The sequence below is a fragment of the Aphelocoma coerulescens genome, chromosome 19 (assembly GCF_041296385.1).
Source record: "Aphelocoma coerulescens isolate FSJ_1873_10779 chromosome 19, UR_Acoe_1.0, whole genome shotgun sequence".
Lineage (NCBI taxonomy): Eukaryota > Metazoa > Chordata > Aves > Passeriformes > Corvidae > Aphelocoma > Aphelocoma coerulescens.
The window spans coordinates 11,026,219-11,043,419 of record NC_091032.1 but is presented as its reverse complement, the minus strand read 5'-3'; the positions used below and the strand labels follow the sequence as shown (position 1 = coordinate 11,043,419).

Genomic DNA, 17,201 nt, shown 5'->3' with positions numbered 1-17,201 from the left:
CCCCGCTCCGACCCGCCCTCCCTGCCCGGGGCGCCGGGACGCGGCGCGGGGCCGGTCCCGCACTCCCTCCCTTGCGGCCACCTTCGTGCGGGGCTTCTGCAGCCCCTCCATGCCAGGGAAGTTTGCTCAATGGCCTGTATCAGCTGTCACACTAGTCGGGAGAATGTTTTGAGAACGTTCTCCCTGCTCGCAGAGCCCACAGAAAGGTGCCAGCAATCACAGATTCTCACGGAGCGCATCGCGTGCAGGGACCGAGGTGCTGACACGGCCCCTTTCGGGAGCTGGACTTTCGGGAGGTGCTGGTGACGCCAAGGGAGGATCGTCCCTCGCTCGTTCACACAGTGGTGGGGAAGGACTGGGCTCCTTTAGGGAAATGGAGAGTGAAAACCACAGTGGGGGTCTCCCCAAAACAGAAGTCTGTGCAGGCATGCATGGCTGTGTTTTGCTATTATTTTGAGAGGCATTGTGCCTCTGGATCTGGGTTAAAAATAACCCAGGAAGGTTAACTTGAAAGGTTATTTTTAATGTTGTTGAATTCAGTGGCTTTGTCTACAGCACAGCCTTGGAATCCAAAGGGATGATCCTACTGACAGTGGCCAGCACTACTGAGAGGGCAGAAAGAAACAACCAGAGAGACCGGAAACTAGACAGGGGACAAACAAATTGTTGATATTTTAGGTTTTGCTTCTGGGATGGCAACAGCCACCTGAAATGAAGTCAGCAGAAATCATATCTCAACAATTTGATCCTGCAGTCTCTTAATACAGTCTTACCAAGCAGTTACTCACAGAAATAAAGAATTTCAGATTCCACAGCAAGTAATGAGGGAGCTCTGACTACAGCTTGCACTCTTTATCCTCTGCTGACCAGAGGAACTTGAGTGACAGAAGTTCAAAACAAGACACTCCAATGTTACTTTTCATTTATAAAAGCAGTGAATGCCCACTAAGAAAAACAGTAGCCAACCGGATCTGGACAGATTCCAAATCTTCAAACCTTTCGGAGCAGTCCCTCTGGGTAACTTACCAACACAGAGGAAACTTCACACCAGTGCAAAGTCTAGAAGAAAGTGGGGAATCGGCCAAAACTTGCATTCCTGTGGCCTATCTCCAACGAAAAAATGGTTCCTAGTCAAAAAAGAAAAAGGACTACAAGCACTTAAATAAGAAAATGCAAACAGTTAACTCTAATGGAGTTGTTCTAAGGTTAACTCTGATAGACCAGTGCAAATATGATTTGTTGTTTTCTTGTTTCAATAAGATGCAGTGAAGAAAAAAGAAAATAAAGAGGAAGACAACAAATGTGTTGATACCTTTGGATGGACTAATCTTGTGAAAGGAGACTTGCTTGCTGTGCCTGGGGGTGAGACATGGGACTCCACGGGCAATTCAATTAGCTAATTCATGCCTCAGTCCTTTTTTTGTCAATATAGAAAAGGGAATCAGTATTCCTTTATTGTGTGGAATTATTGCAAACTTGCCTTCAGTGTGCCATGCAAAGTCCATTCAACAGTATGGAACAAAACAGAGAAAGAAAGACTCATAGAAAAGAACCAGCACCTGAATAATAGAGAACCAGATTGAAAGGTAGTGGATACTGTCTGCTGCTGCTTATCTAGCACTGGACCAGCAAAGGGTGTACCTTGGGAGGAGAGGAAGAGGCATGCGAGAAACACAATGTTCCCTAGGTTTCTTAGGATCAGCTGACTTTGGACAGGGATGAGAAGATGGTGCAGGCCTCCCAAGAGATTATAGAGCAAAAAGGAAGGAGAAAAGGAGGGAAACAGGGAGGTGTCAGTCAAGACCAGTAAGTTCCTGACCCTTAGAGATAAATACCCACTTCATACTGCTTCTGGCAGAGCTGCTTGGTTGAAAAGTGAGAGATATCTAGGAAAAACATTGAGTGCAGATTTGAAAGAAAGCATGCCTAGATTTCCTTTATTTGAGCATGTTTTTATCTGAGACACTGGTCCTACACTAGGACACTGTAATCTTTTCATGAATCAAGACCAGCACTGATAAGCTGCCTTTAGGAACTTTAAATTTAAGGCATTCCCAGCACTTTGATTAAAGCAGCAGTGGGGAGAAATCTGAAGTGGGACCATGGAAATGTGCAACTTTTACTTCTTTACTTCTTCTGCTAAAGTAGGCTCCTTTTTTAGAGGTTTACTTCAGGAGGAGAGCAGGTTTGTTGGAGTGCATGTGGAATATTTGTTCATGAACTATGTCAGGGCTGACTGCTGAGAAGAAATCAAATTAGTGCCAACTACAGTTCCTGTGGAAGTCTGCTAGGAATTCAGCGAAAATCAAGCAAAGCAGCTGGCTGAGGGAGAGCAGCAAAGCCAAATTCCTGTACTGAACTGAACCTGTCAACTTGAAAAGTAAATTCTGACCTTGTTACCACCTTGTTCAAGCCATTCTGCCACTGCACACTTCATCACTACTTTATAAACCACAGAAGGTTTACATGTGTCAATTCATGTTCTATTGTAAGAACCAGGAGGGCGAGAAGTTGACTGAATACAGATGTTAGAAGTATGTCATCATGTATTATGGCAAGCTGCAACAACATTTGCAAAAAAAAGAATACTGAGAGAGGATGAGAGAAGATGCCTACATTCAGATAAACAGGTGGGAAAGTTGTGCAATGCATAATCCAGATGGGAAAAAGAGGAATTTACAGTACAGGCCGAGACTCAGCACAGCTCTAAGGGATCAGCACAGAGAAGCACAGAGGAACATGTTCCATTTGGCAAATACTGCAGCTGTTCTCCATCTCCCTTACGCTTACGACAAAGGTGCATTTGGCACTGTCTGGACATGAGGGTGCTACAGGAGTGGCAGCTCTTTCATAGCATTTGACGATGAACTTCCTCTTCACTGTGCCAAGGAGAGGACAGACAAAGTTTTGGCTGCTTACTTTACAGAACTGGTTTGACAGCTTGGGTAGAGGGAGCTGCAGAGAGCCTAAGCACTTCCAAAACATTCAGGAGGAATTTAGGTGGTCCAAAGAGCATTCAAACAAAAACCTCCCACAGCCTGAAATTTGGCTCATGCTAATTGAGCACTAATTGCAAACCTTCAAGAAAAAGGAATCCTTTCCTCCAGTCAGTATGGCTCGGAACATAGTAGAGAGCAATGGTTTTAAATACTGCTTTAAAGGCAGTGGGTAAAATTAACTTTTGATTGCAGACATCATTTAGAAGCAGAGATTGTAGCATCCTTTGGGCCAAATTTTGAATAATGTGCTGTTCTTGTTCTTCTTGGTAGTAAGTTTCAAATCAGTTTTCAAAGGAATTCAAATTTTTGTATTACAAAGAGGCTTAGGCATGGGTGGTGACATGAGGCGGAACCAGGAGCTGAATCAGCTCTCTTGTAGCTGAAAACCCTTCTCCTGGTTGCAAGACACCACTTCTCCCATTTGCTGTTCTGCTGCCCTAATAAACACAGGTATTTTGAAGCATGTCAAGAATCAAGGGTTTGAGTAACAGAGCCAAGCCCATCTTGTGGCTCACCGCCACTAACCTTCCCTGGCCTTTGCGACGTTTTCTCAGCTGGTGGCTCTGGGGCTCATTTGATTTAACTTGACAAAGAAAGCATAACATTTTTCTGCTGTTAGTGAGCTGAATAGGTTCAATGAAATGTTCAGTGAGCACCAGAGCCAGCTCAAGAGACTGGGCCAGTTCTGGCTGGGCAAGGAACAGCTGTGATAGGAACAGCTGCATCTTTCAAGACAGCAAATGCCACGATGAGCTTGACAGCATTGTCAAACCACATGCAGAGTCTTGCAATCTCTTCTTTTATACTAGAGATACCAGAGGCAATGATGTGAACCATGGCCAAGAGTTGCAGTCAGAAGTGGGACACTGCTGAAGACCAGTTAAGAAAGGCTGACCTATATTGTCTGGTAGAGAAAGGTACTGGAAATCAATCCCACTTAGAAAGTAGGAATTCCAGGGTCAGTCCAGGTGGAAAAATTGAAAAATAAAGATTTTGTTATAGTTTAGTTCATTCCCGAGAAGCTGCTTTTCTGATATATTGCACTCTCTACAAGGCAATCATCCCAGTTACTCCAGTTATTGGTGGATAGGAATGGTCTGTAAAAAGGTGACTTTACAGGCAGCAGCTGGTTCATTTAATTACAGATAGACATATTTTCTGCTTCTAATTCAAATGCTGCCCAAGCACACAAGTACAGTTTGCTTGTTCTAAAGCAGTCCATTTGACCTAGATAACTGCTACTCTCTCTCAAGACAAAAACTCCTCACATTCTTTTTAAAGTTCTTTCATGTTGCAGGCTCCATGCAACAGCCAGAGGTACAAAAGTTTTAACAAAATAAAATTAAACCAGGATTGTAAGATGTATCATATTTGACACTGAGAAACAAAAATTAAAACAACTGACCCTGAGTCATTCTAGGACTTAGCAGAAAAAGAATGTTTTCTACTTAGGCTTTTGAAAATCACATTTAAAAAATAACCAGCTCAGAACTTACCTCTATGTGATTCTTGCCTTAAAAAGATGCCTAGAAGAGGTCTTGTATGGTAATTTTATGCACTGGAAGGTTTACACTAAATTTAAATAGAAAGAGTTATTACCAGCATTCAGAGAAAACCACTCTTTCATTGCTCTCCATTTTCCCTCCAATCGGTACTTCCCAGCTACTGCCAGTCCACTGTGCTGCTTCAGGAGTAGCTTTCAACTAAGTTCCCAGTGGAGTATCTGATATTTTTCCAAGAAAAGCTCTTGAGACTCTGAACGAACAGTCTTTTCAGCACAATCCCTGTGCCCAACAACTTTCTACATAAAAGCCCTCATTATGAATTTTGAGTCAGTGGGGTTTTCTCAGGCAGTGTATGTCGCTGATCAGTCTTTCTAGACCTAGAACTGGTGTTTCCCATATAGTTAGTGCCCTAAAGCCCATTCAAATGCTGTGCAAGCTAACAACTACAAAAGAAAAAAGATCCAAAAGAAAATCATGTTAAAAATTTGATTCAGAATTGGCAGCTCTGTAACCTCTCCCTTAGCTGCCATCTCATTAACATATTTGTTCAAAAGCCTTTTCTCTGCTTCATTACATAATTTGTGTTACAAAATCCAGATAAACATTCATTATTCCCAGATCTAAATAATGGCTTATTGCGCTTCCTTTTTCTTCTTCCTTCATTTTTCCCAGAGAAAAATGGGGGACAGAAGGGGCTTGTTTAGATGGGAAATGAACCACACCAATTTCTGAGAAACATCTGTGGCAGCTGTTGTCTGTGGCATTATGATACATTGTGCAAAGTCTAGTGAATAATTATTTCTGATATTCCTGCAAGGTGGAAGAATTAATATTAGTGCCCCTACTTGACAGACTAAGAAGGTCAATTAGTATTTTCTGTATTTCCTGTATCCCATTGTTCCACACTGGGTAGGGTCTGTCACATCAAAGACACCACTTACATCATATAGCTATAAGGGATCAGTTGTAGCAGCAGGTTTGACCTTCCTTCCAAAAGGCATTGAAAACATGAAGTTCTGTTCATTTTTCTCTCTAACTTATATTTCTTCTGAAGTTTCCTATGTAAAAATGTATTGCTGCAGTCCAGCAAGAGACAGGACGTGCTGTTCCTGGGGCCTTCATGCTGTCGGTCCATCCCAATCACAGCAAAGTATCCCCAGAGAGGAAAGGCAGTGCTGGCTAATGCAGGTTAAAGATTTCACCTGGCACATATTTGGATACCCTGGGTCCAAGGGAAACTGGGGAATCAGTGAGGCCTGGGCATCTGCTGGGGCATGGCTGAGCAGCCCATGCTGTGCACTTGGGGAGGAGAGGCTAGGGACCAATGCTGGGTTTCTCCCCTGTGGTGATGGAGGGAAAACACCTCCCGTGAGCTGGCTGCTTTTTTCCAAGGGAAACAGCATTGCTCCAGGGAGGCCAAGATGGGTTTGTGGGGCCAAATACTACCATGACCTGCCCTCAAGAGGTGAAGGGGATAGCAGCATGCCCCTGCCCCCCTACTCACCACAAGCCAGCCCTGAGGCCCTGCAGCCTGGAAGGGACCTCATGTTGTGCCTCCTTCCTCAGGGTGCCACAACTCTGCCTCCTCAGGCTCCTTCAACTCTGGGCCAGAGCATGCCTGGATGCTGGGGGCAGAGGCCAGCCAGACCAGCATCAGTGGGGTGGAGGAACCCTGCCATCTACTGAACCAGCTAATGTAAATCAAACTTACATGGGAAAGAAGCACACGGAGGCCCCAGAGTTTCTCTAAGGACTAGCAAACTAATCTGTGTGTGGAATTCACACTGAAAACCAAACCCCAATACTTCTCTGGCAATGCTGCTGTTTCTCCTTTAAAGAATTTTTTGGCTAAACAGCTGTTTGGGGTGGAGTTACTGCAACACAGCCTTTCAGTTTTTGGGTTTTTTTCCTCTCTGCTCTTAGAAGAAAGGATATCCAGCAGAATAAAAAGAAAAATGTCAGGAGAGATCAAGTCCTTCAAAAATTGGTAAGAGATCTTCACTCCTACAAAGTGGGGGGAATTTCAAGAGTTCCTAGGATTTTCCTTAGTGTTATCCGGGTCTCCTGTGAGAGAGGGACCAGAGGAAGAACCACACATCAGGAGCATGCTAGCCATTGAGTAGGAAACAAAAATATTTTGTATGCAAATTTCCAAGTTGCTGCTCTCTTGCTACTTTGCTGTGCAGAGGTTTCTTTCACATCCTTCTCCCCTGCTGCATGTTCTCTCTTTTCAGAATACCACTGTGGGCAATTTTGCAGTATCTGGCAGAGAGAAGAGTCAGTGCATGGACCATGCCAAACCCAGCAGCTGCCTCAATTTCCCCCCATGACTGATGGTTCTTTCTGTTGCTATGTTTGCAATTAAGTGATAAAACATTCATTTCTTTGTTCAGGGTAATTGGCCATCTCTCATAGATGGCTGAAAGGGGCCATGAGGATTGCAGAACTTGATGTGTCTTGAATAGTAGCAAGGCCATTGGACAAACTATACAAAAGAAAGATGATTAGCTTTCCTTCTCCCAGAAGAGACTACGCTCCACATCACCTCAAGCTCTTAAAGACACTAATTTTTTTTGATATGCTGGTGACCTGTGACTCTTGAAACATTCTGCTGCCACTTCCAACCCTTCAGAAACATGAGGTGAGAAGTGACACACTGGACTTGGCTTCCTACCTGCAAAGGGCCATACTTACACAATCACTGCTTATGTCCCCAGTGCCCAGGATCCCAGTGCCCATCTCTGTATTCCAAAGCTTCTTGAACTGTTGGCCACAGGTACACTCTTGTTTGTAAAGTGTGGAATTTGTTAATTCCATAGACTATTTATGCTCACATCCACACAAACAAGATCCATTGCCTATAGTCTGCTTCAGTTTTAGGAAAGTAATAACCATGACTGAAATAATTAATTTTAAGCTCAAATCCTGGAAAGTCTTCAGCAACTGTTCTTATTTACTGAAGGCTCATGTTGTTCCTGCTAAGCAAATAGTAGGATTATATCCCGTTGCCTCACTACTGAATATGATGGCTTGTTGAATATAATGTTAAATTCTCCTCTGACATGACTGTTACTTATTTTTCTAGATCAAATGTCTGCATTGGACAACTTCGTAAAATGCTAGGATGAAAAAAAATCAAGCCACAGGGAAAAAGGTACTGCAGAATTTCAGAAATTTAGAATAGATTTTCTCATTCAGGATGATTCTAGACTGAGTTAACAGGAACAATGGGATATTTTGCAGAGGAAGTGCATCTTGTAAAGCTAATACTCAGAGTATCACAAAGCTCTTTAGATTCCAACGCACAGGGTGTTCCCATGAGATTGCACTAAAGAAGCATTGCTGCAGAGCCAGTCTGTTTTCACTCTCCTGACTCAGACTAATATGTCTTGTGCCTCACAAATCAATCTACTCTGAACAGTGCAGTACTTTCCCTACTGAAGCAGAGACCAGAATATCCTCCTCTGGTTTTCAGATCCTGGCAGAATCATTTCCTCTTGGTCCAGTTTAATTAAGTGAAACTGAAAGCTGTTGTTCTCAATCTGTCCTTTTTCCACTTTGTTCAGTAAATGATGTATTACTTCTCCCTGTAAAGCTTTCCTTTCTGGGTGAATTAAAGAGAAAAAGCACCAAAGTGAGAAATAGGGGGTGTGTCTAGTTTTGAATTACACGACTCTGGTCTTGAAATAAAAGTGAATACATGGTAATAACATGGATTATTTGAACTGCATTGCGAGTTTTTTTATATTGTTCAACTGAGTGATGACATAGGAAGGCTGTAAACCGGAAACTTTAAAACCACTCATAACTGGTCTTTGTTTTCAGAAGACTGTTTCTACAGCATTCGTGACTAAGTCTGGAAATAGAGGCACGTCTCCAGATTGAAGCTTCAGCGCATCTTTAGGAAAAGGCACTGAAAGTATGATAGCTTTATCAGCAAATAAAAGTGTAAACTTGCTACTCTAGATTAGGAACAACGACTGACTCAGATTTTTATTCCTTATCAAGAGAAGCATTTAAAGGTTTCAACAGAAAACTGTAAATGTGATGGGGGCTCAACAGCTGTCATAATTTCAAATATTTCTGTGTAAGCTTGCTTTAGGAATGTAATTTTCCTACCCGCTTCAGCAGGGAGAGCAGTTTATTTTAAAATACTTGTTCTGGGGAAGAGAAGGAAATAAGGAATTCAGAATACGTTGTCATGTTGAGTGCCACCAATTCCTCTTGTACTCACTGATAGTTGAGAACTTTGTGTTTATCAGGTCATGGCCCAGTGAACGTAGAAAACATTAAATCCTACTCTCCATCACTTCAGTGAGCCACTGAACCCAGGACCAGCACAAACATCTTCATCTCAGGAGATGACAGACAGATCCTGGGATAATTCATCTCCTGAAATACAAGTGGAAACTGATAGAGTCCAATGGCAGGAAAATGGATGCTCACGGGGCAGCAAATGGGCAGGAACAGGCAAGTAAGGGGATGGTGCACACACCAGCCCTGTTACCCCAAGACCACTGCAGACTGTCTTTGTGCTCTGTCACAGGTTATTGTGAGAGCACATGGGGTCACACCTCGTACTGCAAGACCGGGACCAAAATTACTGTATCTGGAAAGAGCCACAAAACTACCTCAGATCACAGGGCCGGCTTTAGCCTTCCAGCCTTTCCCTCTGGAGGGGTGGGAAGGCCTGGACTATTGAAGAAGTGTTTCCTCCGCGAAGGCCCGCGGGGTGCTCGGTGCTCGGTACTGCGGCGGCACCGTGTGGCTGATGGTGGCAGCGCGTGGCTGATGGTGGCACGGGCACCGTGTGGCTGATGGTGGCACCGTGTGGCTGCCGGTGAGACCAGCACCGGCTCACCCGCGCGGGGCCGCGGCTCGGGCTCGGGCTCGGGCTCGAGGAGAGCCGGGAGCAGCCTGGACAGCCCGGGCGCGGGACCGGTCGGTAATTAATAACGTCAGGATCCCAGCTGGGTCAAAGACAACAGCGTCTGGATAAAGAGAGCAGCGAGCCAAGTGTCCATGGCCTGGAACACTCTGCAGCCTCCCCGGCACGCTCTGGTGCCTTGTGTGCAGGTGTACCAGCTGCCGGGAGTCTGTCTCAATACCAAGAGAGTCTCCAAAACAAAATACCTCTCTGATGGATCTTCAGAATACCTGTAAGCAATCTGTCTCCGGCCTCCCAGCGTGAGGAAATGGCTGTTACGGCCACCTCAAATGTCACTCTGGTGCTGAATGTGCGGCCCAGCGCGGCGAATCTGCTGCCAAGCTCGGTGAGTCCTCTGGGGACAAACCACGACTCTTCGATTTTGTGAATGGCCTCTGTCTAAACTGCCGGGTCTTGGTGGGAAGGTGAAGGGCCTGTTCATTTGCAGAGCGACGTCACTGTATGAAAGCTGCAGTTCCCACAAGTCTGCAAACCTGAGGTCCAAGGTCCGTAAGGGATGCGGGGAACAGGGTATCGCGAGGTACCTCACCTTTTCTCAGGGTGAGAGAGAAGAAGCGCTGTTCGGTTTCCAAATTCCCAGATGTGTTCGGTGTACCAATGTGCTCGTTTCCGTCACTAGATGGCAATAAAGGCCCAACGTGCTCTTCCCTGGACAGCGCAGGAGGATTGTAGGCCTGGATTTCCCCGAGGAGATAGAACTGGAAGATACTAGAGAAACCGAGAAAATAAGTGTGCCGTCGTTCTGCTTGGTAATGAGGATTTGTTTAGTTACTGTCTGTTTCTTACAAAAAATAGATCTTTACCAGGCACAAAACTATTATCGGATTAAAAATATATTTCTGTGCAAGAAAAGGAAGCTCAGCCTTCCCAGGACAGGTACTCAGAGGATGTGGCATGATACTCCTGAAGCACTGCTGAGGTTTCAAATACTCTGGGATTTCAGTCTTTTACCTTGAAGCTTAATATTTTTATACTTTGGCAGTGGCAGGAGGAAATCCATTTCTGTATGACCCTCCTTCCCCAGTAAACCCTTACCTACGTGCCTCTCCATATAGTATTTTTTTAAACAATCTTTTGTCACAGTGACAACTTTTAACACCAATCTCTGAGATATCAGAATGAAGGACACCTTGTATTCCTCCATTTCCTAGGTGCTGTGTGCTGGTGGCTGCTCCTCACTATGCTGTATGTATATTAATTTTCCTCAAAGGTTAATCTCATTTGAAGGCAGGATTTTTGTGTGTACACAAAACATTGCAAAGCCAGCTGGCATATCCTACTCCCAGACACTGTTGTGATTTGAAAGCAGTGTTATGGGAAGCAGAAGGAACTAAATGAGGAAATTAAACTGACAATATACCCTGCAGTGAGCTGATAGGGAGAAGCTAAATGACCTATTTTTGAATTTTCCCACTGCTGCTTCTCAGTGGTTCTGTTGCAAAAGACAATGCAAGATCTCATTGTCTTACTGTTGTCTTCTATAATCCAGAGGGTAAAAGTCATCTGTTGAGCCAACACAAGGCCCCCGTACTGCCTCAGCATGTTGAAACAAACAGCATATATTTTATGAACCATACCCAACTATGTAACTTGTGTAGTACCTCATGACTGACATCTCTTCATTTGCTGCTGAAGGGCTTTCTGGGTGTCTTGAGTTGAGTCACATTGGGATAAAATTTGGCAGAAACTTGAGCTCAAGTACTTTTTAAATTATTTAGAAAAAAACCTGCAAAAAGTAAACAAACTATTAGATAGGTGACCAGGACCATCTTCTCCTATGGTATATGAACACATGTCCCTGAAATTCAGAAAGAAATGCAGTAAAAGTGCAAGTAGCCAGTGGGGGAGAGTGAGTGGACTAAGGTAGGCAGAAATGTCTCCAAGTGATGGCAAACCTTGCAGGGGCAGCAGAGCAGAAGGAAATTTATCCTTGGGCTGTGGAAACTGGTATAGTGCAACTGCATAAATAGTGGGGATTCTGTTCTCTGCCACATTCTAAAATCCAGAACAGAAGTGGCAAATAATAGTTATGTCTGAGTTCCAAATTAGAAGCCTAGAGAATGGAGACATAGCCTAAATCTCCATAAGATTGCTCTGAACTCTTTTTTTTTTTTTTTTTTTTAAATCTACCTACATGAGAGAGAGAGAAAGAGAGAACGAACTGTAGAAAAATGAGAGCTGGTGCTCATTCTTGATTTCAGAATCTGACCTAAATGACACTGATCTCTGCAAGCAAACCTGCTTCACAGATACCTGCAAGTGCTGCTGCCACCCTGCACACAGCATTTTACTGTCAGGCAATTATAAGCTACAACTGTGATGCCACTTCAGCTTCAGTGTTTGCCCTTTTAATTTTCTCTGTTGCTATGGCAGCAACAAATGATTGCGATCACTGCTGTTTATATTGCAGTCCAAGTCACATCAATAGAGATACTGGAAACTAAACACTAAAAATCTGGCTTAACTGTATAATGCATGTGTTGTTGTACATAATAGGTTGTTCGCAATAACCAGGATTCTTCGAAAGCTTTTTTTCCTGTAGCATTTGGAAAATTCCTTTAACTGATGGTTGTCAAATGATAATTTACATTTAATACATGCTTATTCAGTGCTCTTCACGTAGCTGGACAAGATTTCTTTTACACTGTTTCCTATATCCTTGAAAACAAATATTTTAATGGTCTTTCTACTGTTGAAGAAAGGCTACTTTATCTTTTTACACACTGTATTAATCATAGTAGTATATTAGATCTGAAATAATACATCTTTAAAAAGATACTTCAGTACTTTCTCTCGCACTGTTTTGTCTATTTAGACTGCACAGGCTGGAGCCTCTGCTGGAGCACTGTTCCTGATCCACCCCAGCATCAGCCAGACAGCAGAGCTTGCAGGGTGCGAGTTCATTTCCTGGGGGAGTGAGGAGTGCCCACCTGCACACACCTATACCTGCCTGGGTGCACAACTGCATCTGCCCTGCAGGTGTCGGATGCCCAGCACAGCTGAGCTGCAGGGCTGAGCCTCACAGGGCTGGGACTCCTTTGCTGGGTTATGTGACTTTTCTTACACAAAGTTCAATCTCTACAGGAGAGCCCAGGAAGGCAATTTGCTCTTTAAATGACCCCAATGCACACTGGGTGTATTGAAGAAAAAAGCCATTTCCTAGTGACTAAATCTCATTTAAAAAGCAATTTTCCAATCAATTACAATGCAATTTAGCTGCTAACTGTTTAATTATCAAAAAAGAAGCTATTTTGTTCTCTGTTCCTGTATTTATGAACCATGCTTTAAAATTTAATCTTCAGAGTTTTGTATGGAGGAATGTGGCTGCTCTATTGATGCAATTATAGTAAAATTAAAATTTTCACTTCAATGTATTGTATTAGTTCAAGGAAATATTGTTTGCCCAGAAGCCTTTGAAATAGGAGGTTCATTGATTTCTACAAGAGCTGAACCTTTGTTTTTTTCATGCACTATAAAAATTGCATTATCTTATGTAGGTTTTATTAAAGGAGCATAGGGATTATTTTGGTTTTTTGTTTACTTTTGTTTTCTTAATCTTGTGTAAGAATTTCAGTCCTGGAAACATGCTGAAACTAGAGCAAGGTTCCTCTTGAAAAAAGGACTTGTGTCTCTGGAGAGACTGAAGAGGTACATTGCAGGGGTGGTTTATGAGAGCTGGGATGCTGGCGCCTGGTTGTGACGTGCTGTCTTGGGGTGAGCACAATGGTGGAGCACAGAGGGCTCAGTTCTGAAAACAGGAAAACATTCAAGCAGCAGGGCTGACATGACTTGCCATTTTTATTTTATTGCAGTGCTTGGTGTTTCTTCTTAAAGCTCCAGTTCCCAGAGTTATCTGAGAGGAGGAAGGGATCTGAGACATGAGGGGGTGGGAGAGCTCCTCTTTAGAAGATAATTAAATAGGCATTTCTCCAAAATATCATGAGCATTAAAATGGAGTTTAATGGTGGCAGTGACCGGATGCCTACTTTTTGTTACCCCTTCTCTCACAACTTTTAGATTATTGCAGGAAATTTGTTACATAAAACTCCTGCACAGGTCAAGACATCACTGCTCCCTGGTGTGTCACGATCACTTTGCTCATGTTTGTGTGTCCGTATACATATCTGGTCAGTTTTAAAATTATAGTGCAGAAGTAATACCAGATATGGTAATTATTAAGCTGCTCTTGACAAAACAAAGTTTTCAAAAGCCTCTAATTTTTTAGGAATAAATTATCAGTTCACAGCTCTGGCACTTCACAAATCTCATTATTATACTCTTAGGAAAAAAGTAGTTTTTGTAAGGAATGTCTGTTTTCCTTCTTTCTTTCACATGTCCGTGTGGCTGTTGCTTATTTCCATCATGTCTACGTCTGGAAGGTTCTGTTTATGAGCACAGTGGTATGGCACAGATAATTATCTATTGATCTAGCTCAAATCTTTAACGATTCAGCTTTAACAGGTCTGCTCTATTACTGTGCATAAAGAGCACTGAAGTAATTAAAACAGTTTGATTGCTTTGAGTGAGGTGAGACTTAACTCACACACACACACACACACACACACACACACACACACACACACACGTTGCAGTGTCACCTGAGGATGACACTCATAAAGCCCAGGTGCAGCATAGCCTGTGCACTGAAGGAGCCCTGTGCTGGCTGCAGAGCACTAAGGAAAGGCACATATGGCCTTCAAAGGGAGCTTTGAGACAAGTTCCCTCATGAAACTCCACTGCTAGAGTTTAAATATTAACTGGAAAGACAGAATTACTGGTCACAATCCTGTACAGGCTTATCCTCAGTTTTCCAATTTCAAGGTGTGAGTCTCCTGTTTGTGTGAGTGGGATGAGTCCTATGGTAGCACCAGGATCAAGTGGCTGCAAGATCCAAGGTGTAGCCATCAGAACGTTTGCCTTGGAGCTGAAAGGCACAGTAGGAGCTGCCCCTGGCTCTGAGTGAGAAGAGAGCTGTGGTTTGCAGGTTCCCTCTAGCTGAATGATGAGGACCACCCCCTAAGCCTCTGCTCTGGTAGGGCAGGGCTGGGGCCAGGCAGAAGCCCTTTCCCTCCCCATGGTGCTGGTGGGTGCACAGGGGCCCTTGGCCTCTTCTGCCATCACTATTGGGGAAGCTGTGGTGGGATTGTGGGGTGCTGGGAAGGATGTCACGCTCCACACCAGCACCAGGCACCAAAGGTGCTTTTTGATTTAATCTCATGCTGTTCCTGAGGAGGGGAAAAAAATTTGGAAGGTGAAATGAGTCCAGCAAATGGATTTTTCCGGTGAAATGTGACTTTTATCTTTGCTAAGCCTACCTATTTAGATTATAAAGCTGAGGATTGAAATGGTGTGTTCCAGTTCCGCTGCTACCAAAAGCCTGTTTAAATAAAAGGTTTGCTAAATAATTCAGATAAATATTATTCAATAATTGATAAACTTTGTAATAAAGATTGAAGCCTAACCCAGTAAAACTCCAAGTACCTTTATGTTCTTTATTAGCTAATTCTGTTGAGGAAAGGACTGGTTTTGCATGGAGGTTTTTGTGTTGGATGTTTGTGGTTTTTTAATTTGTTTGTTGGTTTTTTGTTTATTTGCTTTTTTTTGGTCCCCTTTCAACAGGCCTCACAGGAAGCAGGGATTAGAGATTGGGCATCAGTAACAAGCAAAGCTGTGACTCACAGAGGCACCAGGACTTACCCAGTCTCTGCAGGAGAACCTTAGCCTCAGCACAGGAACAGCCCAAGGGCCCTATTTGAGACCAACTCCCCTCTAAAACTGCAGGAGTCAGCCCACAGGTGAAGCACCTCTTTGGGTCATTGAATAAAAGAGGCAGAAGTGTTTCTGTCTGCTAGAGGATGTCAGCTCAGCCAAGCCTTGGCTCTGTGGAGAGGCAGTCCTCAACAGCTCCTCTCCATCTCCTGTCCCACGGCTCTGCAGTGGGGGTCAGAGGGGCTCCTGATGCAGATCCAATCCCTGCATTGCAGCTGATCTCTGCATCAGTGCTCAGGAAAGCTGAAGCAGGTCCAGCTCAATGTGAGGTCACTATGCATATTTTAAAACACATTAGCTCTCCTGCAGATGTTTCCATTCAAAGATAAATTAGTTTTCATCTGCTATGGAGGAATAAGGAATGACAATTTAAGGCCAGTTCTGAATGAGGGCCTTCAAGTAAGCATCTTGTGCATCCATTTCACATTTTTTAAAAATTTACATCTGGCTTCCCAGCTGGCCCATTGCTAGCAGTCTTGGGGGTCTAGAGGCACAGCAGTAGCAAGGGGCCTTACCCTCCTAGATTTTAATCTCATTTCCCCATATGTGGATCCTCCTACAAGTTAATGACACATTGGTGTCACACGGGTGAAATGGGCAAGAGACATGCCTAGGTCTGTGTTTTGGATCTGCTATGTTTTTGTATTGCTGCTACAGGAAGTTTGTCACGGGTGTTATGACCTCCCTCTTTCTGGCTAGCACACCTGTGACACTTCAGCACCCTGTGAATGCTGCCAAGACAAGCGGTCACTGTGAGACGGGAGGTTTGGGAAGTGGCGTATCAAGTGTGCTGCAGCTGGCTAAAAATAAGAGAGAAATCAATACTGAGTCATACACGATAATGAAAATCTGCAAATTAATTAAATATTTACCATGCTGAAATATGGCCATGGCAGTGTTTTCCGTGTCAGAGCCTGCTCTGGTGGGAGCAGGGACATCGCCAAGAGCTGCCTTGTTGCTGGGGCAGGGTGTGACTGCTGGGGAAATGTGCTGGGAAACCTGCCCTCCCTGAAACCTTTCAGGTGCCATGCCTGGGTGAGTCGGAGACACGCTCACTCCCTCACCAGAAAGGACAAGAACAGTTGAAATCCCCAAACTTCATGGGGGTGTTGAGGAGCAGTTCTTGGTGGGCTCCTATGGGGTTTTTCAGTTGATTTGGCAGAATCAAGATTTCCCAGTGTTCCCAATCTCCATCTGCCAGTAAGTAGGAATGCTAGTTCATTCCCATGTATTGAGTGGGAAGTGGGAGGGAGTTTGCATACTGCTGTGAAGGTGCTTGCAGACTGGTTTTATTTCCACTGAAGTGTAAAGTACCCAGCAGTATGAGGAAACAATACTCTGACCTTCAAAACACTGGCTAGGCAAAACAAGCAAACAAACAAGAAATATTTTATTCCTGAAGCACAAAGACTCTAATTCATTTTCCCTTAGCTCTAAAGGTTGTCACTGAAAGCTGCTTTGGAATCTAACCACTTGCAAAAACTGAGGGCAGGGTGGTGGGTGTGAGAAGGGGTCTGGAGCTCTGCAAGAGGCTGGCTGACTAATAGTTTGTGGTTGTAGCTCCAGAGTGGGGTTTTAAACACAAAGGTGTGGAATGAATTTGAAACTGATAGCTTTGAGAAGGAACAGAGCTTGGTCTGTATCAGTCACTACATTACCCACCATAGCAGATTGGCATTAGCAAGTACAGATCAGCTGTTTATCTAGGGAAAAGATCTGTTCTGCTATTAGATGCCAATAATAGAATGTTGTGCTTCCTCAGTGCAATACAGAAATTGAACAGTGAAGGGAACCTTTCCCTCCTAAAACTCCCCAGAACTCACCTGTATCTGCTCCTGGTATATCAAAAGCCTGCTCTGTGAGAATGCACAAGCAATTGATTTGGATGATAACCTGGTTTTCCAGTCTGAAGTAATCACTACAAAAGGAAGTCACAGAATAATTAGGGTTGGAAAATGGGGCTGAAGAGTTGAGGGGAAA

At 43.8% G+C, this 17,201-nt stretch overlaps 2 long non-coding RNA genes across 2 annotated transcripts; one reads left to right on the top strand and one right to left on the bottom strand.

The window, feature by feature from the left end:
- Window positions 1-6,845: 6,845 nt before the first annotated feature.
- On the top strand, window positions 6,846-8,545 carry LOC138120605 (uncharacterized). The gene is made up of 3 exons (XR_011155914.1): window positions 6,846-7,145; window positions 7,590-7,658; window positions 8,330-8,545. It is a non-coding gene; the product is annotated as an uncharacterized lncRNA (long non-coding RNA).
- LOC138120604 (uncharacterized) lies at window positions 8,542-11,710 on the bottom strand. The gene is made up of 4 exons (XR_011155913.1): window positions 11,662-11,710; window positions 11,054-11,178; window positions 9,662-10,160; window positions 8,542-8,896 (listed from the first exon to the last, which is right to left on the bottom strand). It is a non-coding gene; the product is annotated as an uncharacterized lncRNA (long non-coding RNA).
- Window positions 11,711-17,201: the final 5,491 nt, after the last annotated feature.